General features: G+C 38.6%; 1 pseudogene; it reads left to right on the top strand.

Annotated features, from left to right (window-relative positions):
* The first annotated feature begins 3,582 nt into the window (after positions 1–3,582).
* LOC137771669 (cyclin-dependent kinase 1-like) lies at positions 3,583–6,257 on the top strand (annotated as a pseudogene).
* The last annotated feature ends 1,568 nt before the right edge of the window (positions 6,258–7,825 follow it).

A 7,825-nucleotide genomic window follows, 5' to 3' on the forward strand; every position in this document is an offset into this window, starting at 1 on the left:
CTTTAGAGCAGTGGGCTCCCAGACCTGGGAACTTGTTAGAAATGCAGATTCTCGGCCTCCCCCAGACCTACTGAATCAGAAATTCTAGAGGTGGGGTCCAGCCATCTGGGTTCAGAGAAATTTGCCAAGAAGGAAACAGAGATAAAAGCAACAGCAGTCCAGGCAACAGCCCCTGTGAAGAGCTATGCTCCCTGTAACCAGAGCCAGGCACAATTTAACACAGTGGCTAAATAGCTCAGGCTCTGTAAACCCAGCGACCTGGGTTTGAACCCCAGTTTTGGTGCCTGATGCCCGCTACTTCCCTTAACCACTGCATTCTCATCTGCAAAATAGAGATAATGATTCCTCCCTCTTAAGATTGTTCTCAGGACTTGGTAAGATGGTACCTATAAGGCACTGCACAGAGCAGCTCATTGAGAGCCAGTATGCCTAAAGGGGAACTCAAGCAAATTCATCCTCTCCAAGAGTGATAACATCTCTATGAGTTCTAACAGCTTTTGGAACAGCAGCCTTCAAGTTGGGGTACACATGCTCTTGGGGGTATAAGAGGACTTGGTTTGGGGAATGGATAGACTGATGAAGATCAATTTCCAAATCCTCATTTTTCCTACAGACTCCCCTAAAATTGATCTGCCTGCAGCTGGGGCATCAGGCAAGTTCTCCTTCCACATCTTCCCTATCTTCTCTTTCACAGTAGCCCTCCTCCCACTTACCAAAAGCAAGACATAGTGCTCACACATCCCAAATCTTACTATGTGTCCTGGAGGACAAACTTCCAGGGCTCCAAACAGGGAGTAAATAGAAATATTGAGGTTGTGAATGTCTCTAATGAGAGGGGAAAATCCATTTGCAAATGAACAACTCAAATGACTGGTTACAATTTCTTTTCCAAGTCAGGTGTTTTCCACATAATCGAATGGGGACCTAATTTGAGCTGTCAACTGATAGATCATTAAAAATAATTTTTGATGATAGACCGCTATGTGATTTTTTAATATACGACTTGGAAGCAGTTCAAATAATTCAAATGTAACAATTTTCCTTACATTTCCACTTACTTATGTGAATGTTTTCAGCACTTTAACCTTTTTTTTTAATTGAAATATGTTACACTAGTTTCAGGTGTACAATGTAATGATTCAATACTAGTATAGATTGCCAAATGATGACCACAATAAGTCTAGTTAACATCCGTCAGCATTTATGTCTTAATAAACAAAAAATTGGCTTGCAATTGATGCCAAACTGTATCAATCAAGCAATAAGTAATATTCACCCATAGATACATGATACAAGTTTTTAAAATGCCATCCATCTCATAGCAGATCCAATGAATTTCACTTCTGTGTTTAATAATTCCATATCAAAATTATAATATATCTATGTTGCTTTTCTCAATTACATAGTATAATAATTTTAATGATAATTCAATCCAGAAGAAATGTTTTAATACTTAAAGCCTTTTAGTCACATGAAATGTTTTAAAATGCTGTTTCAATCTATATGTATGTTTTTGTTGCAGAGAAGCATGATACAGAAATCAATAAAAAACTTTCAAGCATAAAAATATATTACATTAGCATAAAATTCTGTGGGGAAAGTGGAATGAAAATGTGAGTTCAAGGAGAAAAAGGAATGATGTAAAATTTTCTGACTACTAAAGAAAAGCTCTTTTGTATATTTTTAAACAGAAGACAGTAGTATCAAATCATTATGGTATTTAGACTGGAAACTTTAAAAAGAACAATGTAAAGGTTTATTTTAAAATTTTTAAATTTCAGTATTTACTATTTGCCAAAAATTACATTCTTTGTAATTTTTATGTAAAGTTATAATAACTGTAGATACCAAGTTAAAAATGTACAAGGGGGTACACTGTCTCTCAAATTTTTTTCAGGGGATATGCAAGGAAAACATGTGAAGACCTCTGCTCTAGAAAATCTCCCCCTTATTATTCTCCTCTTTCTTCAGTAGGTGAATATATTAAACAGAAATGACATTCGCAGTGCTATGTGGCATGCTAAGAAGCATTCCAGAGGAGTACCCATCACTGTCTCTGTTTTCAAAACTCACCACCTAGTTGAACCAACCAGAAAAAAAAGACGCAAAGCAACTGAGGTCTGTGGCAGACACTGGTCTCGCCCACATGGTGCTCACGCTCTCCGGTATCCTTGCTAAGCAAATCCAGACTGTGTTTAGGACAGCAATATGCCAGGTAAATACTCATTTTTTCAGCCTCCCTTCCCCTGAGGGGTGGACATGTGACAAAATTCTAGCTGGTGAAACATAAGTAAAGACCTGAGGGTTTCTGGGAAAGCTTTTGCTTTCCTAATAAAACCATATAGATGAGGCTAGCTCTGCCTGTCCTTGCTTCTTCCTAACTTGAATGCGGATGCAATGCCTGGAGCTACAGCATTTATGCCAAAACTACGAGGCAACAAGCATGAGGACAAAGGCAACATACTAAGGATGGCAATATGGACACATGGAAAGATCCTGGGTCCCTGATGGCATAGCTGAGCAGTGAACTAATGCCAACAAGGGCTTACCTCTAGATCTTCTACTACATTAAATACATGTATACACATATTTCAATTGCTGTAAACCAGTACTAGTTGGATATCCCAGTTACTTGTACTGTATAACAAGCTACTCTAAAACTTAGTGACATTAAAATAAGTCATTTTATTAAGCTCACAGATTCTGCAGGTCAGGAATTCAGACAGGGTCCATCTGGAATGGTTTGTCTCTACTGCATGATATTTGGAGCCTCTGTTGAGAAGACTCAACCAGTGACTCAAACACCCAGGAACTAGAATAGCTGGACCTGGAGAATCCATTTCCAAGAAAACTTCTTCACTCATGTGTCTGGTACCCAGGCTAGAATGATCAAAGACTGAGCTCAGATGGGACAGTTGACCAAGTGCCAACACATGTGGCCTCTCCATATGGCTTAGGTTTTTCACAGCACAATGGCTGGGTTCTGAGAGCAAGCATTCCAAAAGACCTAGAAGGAAGTTGCATGGATTTTTATGATCCAGGCTCATGCAGGAATCAGTGTCATTTCTACAGTACTCAGTTGGTCGAAGCAGTCACCAGATTCAAGGAGAGGAGACACAGACGCCAGCTCTCAATTGGAGGTGTAAAAAGAACTTGCAACCATTTTTCTTTAAAACACCACATCGGTTGAGGTATTTTTCCTTGCAAATTAACACATTCCTAACTGATACAATGGATGATATAAGATAACATAAAGTAGATGCGAAGTTGAACAGTACAAGCAGGCTATTGAACTCAAAGGAGGAAGAGATAATGAGAATCAAGAAAGCCTTCATTATAAACACTGATTGAGGGCCTGTAAGTGCACAGCCCAGAATAAAATGCCAAGAGGATTGCAAAAATACTGCAAGACTCCATATCTATCCCCCATACTAGATATGAGTTCAGATCTCAATCTGCTATTCTCAACCAACACGGCTTTGGAAAATCCTAGCTGAGCCTCAGTTTGTGTATCAGCAAAAAGGAGATCATATGCCAAGGTTAGGGTGAGGTCTAAATAAAATAGAACGAGAAGGGCCCAGCATGGTGCACGTCACTCAGTAAGTGTTCAATAAATGCTATGCATGTGTTTATTTATTAAAAGAACTTACCCATGTGGGAAAATTGAATGAGTATCTACCATACAATTGACAGAGTTAGTATTCCCCAAACATAAGTCAGAGCCCCAAACCTACCTTATGGACTCAGCAAGGTTTACTGACATTTGTTTTGTACAGAGCTTAGAGGACTTAGACCAATTTTTCTGGAGGAAAACTAAAACAGACTTAAGAAGATCTTCTGACGTCTAGGCTGATGTCAAGCCTTTTCCCTGCAAAGCCCATCCCCACCACTGCTGCCAGTTTAGAAAAATCTATAGCATTTCTCACAAGAGGCCAACCATTCCAATCTGGGATAAGTTTTCTAAATATTAGATCTGAACTGATTTATTTTATCCCTAAATGCATTGGGCCACAATCTTCCTGAATGGATTAAGTCAGACCATCTATTTTTAGCAGCTGGCTCATTCAGTCCATTTCCTTACTATAAATACCTGAGTGCACTTGTTTTAAAGTAGAACTCTTTTGTCATCTGATTGTCCCAGTCTAGATGAGAGGGGGATCGAGGAGAGAATGAAAAATGAGACAGAGGATAGTGTAGAAAGAGAGACTGCATTGCTCTACTCTGCTCAGCAGCTATTTTCACAGACTCATAGATCCATAGCCGCCAAAATACAGGAGAAAGCCAAGAGGGTCTAGCCCTTCTCAGTGTGTTAACCTTGAGAAGTTGGCAGCTATTTGGGACTCGATGGAGCCACCCAGACTCTTTCCTATCATTTCATCCACTGAAAGTTTCCTTTTCATAATCCCATGTCTCAGTCTCCCTACTCATAACACACTGACACTAACCCCAGCCCCCGAGGCAGGCCAAGAGAGGTTTCTCCTGGTCTTAATGCCCTTGAGTGAAAATAAATTATTATAATATTTCATACCCATCTCCCTGGAGTCTCGAAGAAGGGGACACTGAGCTCTCGACAAATACTGATCAAAGCATTAAGAGGAAATAGGCCAGAGTCAAATTAAGGAGTGGGTCTGCCGGGCAGCTGCATGGAGCACCACTACACAAGGAAAGATACGTTCAAACATCACTGGATGCTGGTGTGTCACTGGAAATTAAGGAGATAGAGGAAAAATGCAAGTTCGAAACTCTTCTCAGGAAAGTAGAATGTGTGGTTAAAGGAATACTGCAAAATGATCCTGAAGTTGTAGCTAAGACCTCTAAGGGCCATGATTTCAATAGTGAATATTTGTCATTTAAGGTAGCTAATACCTTAATATTCTCCCTATTTTGAGGTTTCTACCAGCAGTCCTCCTTCTCCATTCTTTTTCTCACTTTCCCAGTTTTCAACTCCTCCTCCAAATTAAAGCTGAACAAACATTTTGATTGAACAAATATATTGATTCAGGGGGGCAAGAAATTATCCACAGTCTACCAAGATTCCCACATGTCTCAGTCTGGACACTTCCCCCAAGGATCTCAAAGGGGTACAAAAACCCACTTATCCAAGTTTCAAGCACCAAGGAAGCACTGTGCTCCCAAAAGCAGCCAATGGGAGCAGAGTCTCCTGGCTTCTCTCAGATGAAATGCAAATGTGCCTCAAATAATAGAAAAGTATTCATCAAATATTTTCAAAAACAATTCATACATGATGATCCAGTGGGTCTTATCTCAGGAATGCAAGGCTGGTTTAACATTCAAATATCAATCAATGTAATTCAACATACTAACAGACCAAAAGAGAAAAAACCAATTATCTCAATAGACTCAGAAAGATTATTAGAAAATTATTCATAATAAAAGCTCTCAGGGCTCTTGGAAGTTGAGGAAGAGCGACACAGATACGGTAGCTGCATCACTGCCTCCACCACCCCTCTGACCCCTCCAACCATATCCTCTACCATCACAGAATGATAATCCAGGATCTACCATTCCTATTTAGTAATTGTGGATGATTACTCCAAAATAGAGAAAGTTGGAGAAGTATCTATGGAATTATGTATAAGGGTAGACACAAAACTACAGGTCAAGTGGTAGCCATGATAAAAATCAGACTAGAAAGTAAAGAGGAAGTGTTCCTAGTGCCTCAACTCAGGAAATTTCTCTTTTAGAACTCTGTCATCCAAACATAGTCAATCTTCAAATGTGGTTATGCAGGAATCCAGGTTATATCTCATCTTTGAATTCCTTGGATCTCAAAAGTACTTGGATTCTATCCCTCCAGGTCTGTTCATGGATTCTTCGCTTGTTAAGAGTTATTTGTACCAAACCCTACAAGGGATTGTGTTTTGTCAGCCTAGAAGATCTCTTCACAGAGATTTAAAACCTCAAAATCTACTGATAACAAAGGAACAATTAAACTAGTTGACTTTGGCTTTGCCAGAGCTTCCGGAATACCTATTAGAGTATACATACATGAGTTAGTAACACTCTGGTAGAGATCTCCAGAAGTACTGCTGGGGTCAGCTCACTACTCGACTCCAGTTGACATTTGGCATATAGACACCATATTTGCAGAATTAACAACAAAGAAGCCACTTTTCTATGGGAATTCAGAAGTTGATCAACTCTTTAAAATATTCAAAACTTTGGGCCCCCCCAGTAATGAAACATGGCCAGAAGTGGCATCTTTACAGGACTATAAGAATACATTTCCCAAGTGAAAACCAGGAAGCCTAGCATCCCATGTCAAAAGCTTGGTTGAAAATGGCTTGGATTTGCTTTCAAAAACATTAGTTTATAATCCTGTCAAACAAACTGCGGACAAAATAAAACTGAGCTGCCCATATTTTAATGGTTCAGACAATCATATTAAGAAGATGTAGCATTCTGACAAAAAGTTTCCACACGTATCAAGAACAGATTGTTCTATTTTTACTGTTAACTCTATTTTTATCCCATGTATTTTTCTTTTCTTTGTTGTAAAGTTTAAGCCATACTTCATCTTCTAATTTCAGGTATAACTTAAAATGCAAATATTGTTCTATATGAATTTAAATGTAATTCTGTATATGTGTGTAGATCTCACTGTAACAACTATTTTTTACTATAATAAAACTATAAATCTAGTATTGATGACAAAAAAAAAAATTGAGAAAAAAAAATTTAAACCTTTTAATAAATTAAGAACAGAAGAAAACTTCCTCAGCCTGATAAAGGGCAACTTGGAAAAACCTACAACTAACATCATACTGACTGAATGGCTTTCCCCTTAAGATCAAGAACAAGGCAAGAATATCTGCTCTCACCATTTTTTTTAACATTATACTAAAAGTCCTACCAGGTTAATAAGGCAGTAGAATAAATGAAAAGCATCCAGATTTGAAAAGAAGCAAAACTGTCTTTGTCACAGATAACATGATTGCTTATGTAGAAAATCCTAAAATATTTGCGAAAGCCCTGATTTTTAGCAAGGACAAAGGTACAAGGTCTATGTATATTTTTAAAAAAAAAAAAAAGAATTTCTAAAGGGTAGAAACAAAGAGTTAGAAATTGAAATAAAATAGATACCATTAATTTTTTAAAATACTGTATTAGTTCTCAACTGCTACATAATGAATTACCAAGTTAGCAGCTTGAAACAACAAACATCTATTATCTCACACAGTTTCTACAAGTCTGGAATCTGGGAAAAGCTTCACCAGGTGGTCTGGCTCAGCATCTCTCAGGAGGTTGCAGTCAAGATGTCAGCCAGGGCTGCTGTCATCTGAAGGCTCGACTGGGTCTGGAGGATGCACTTTCAAGATCACTCATTCACATCTTGTTAGTGGAGGCCTCTGTTCCTCGTTTATGAGGGTATCTGTTCTTCACCACATTTGACCTTCCAGTAGAGCTGTTCTCATGTTTTCCAGAGCAAGCAATCCAACAGAGAGCAAGGAAGAAGCCATGATGCCTTTTACTGCCTACTCTCAGAAGTGGCATTCCATCACTTTGCCATATCCTATTGGTCACACAGACCTGGTACGATATGTGTGCATTGCAGGGGGTACTGTACAAGGGCATGTGTACCAGGAGGGAAGGAGCATTGAGGGCCAACCTGGAGGCTGGCTACTACAAATAACTTTTGTGACAGCACCAAAAGATATAAAACACTTGTGGATAAATTTAACAAAATACATGCTAAACCTCCACACTGAAAATGATAAAATAATCACTGAAAAAATTTTAAAAGACCTAAATAAAGGAAGATATATACAATGTTTATGGATTGTCAGACACAATATTAAGATAT

The sequence above is a fragment of the Eschrichtius robustus genome, chromosome 1 (genome assembly GCF_028021215.1).
Source record: "Eschrichtius robustus isolate mEscRob2 chromosome 1, mEscRob2.pri, whole genome shotgun sequence".
Classification (NCBI taxonomy): domain Eukaryota; kingdom Metazoa; phylum Chordata; class Mammalia; order Artiodactyla; family Eschrichtiidae; genus Eschrichtius; species Eschrichtius robustus.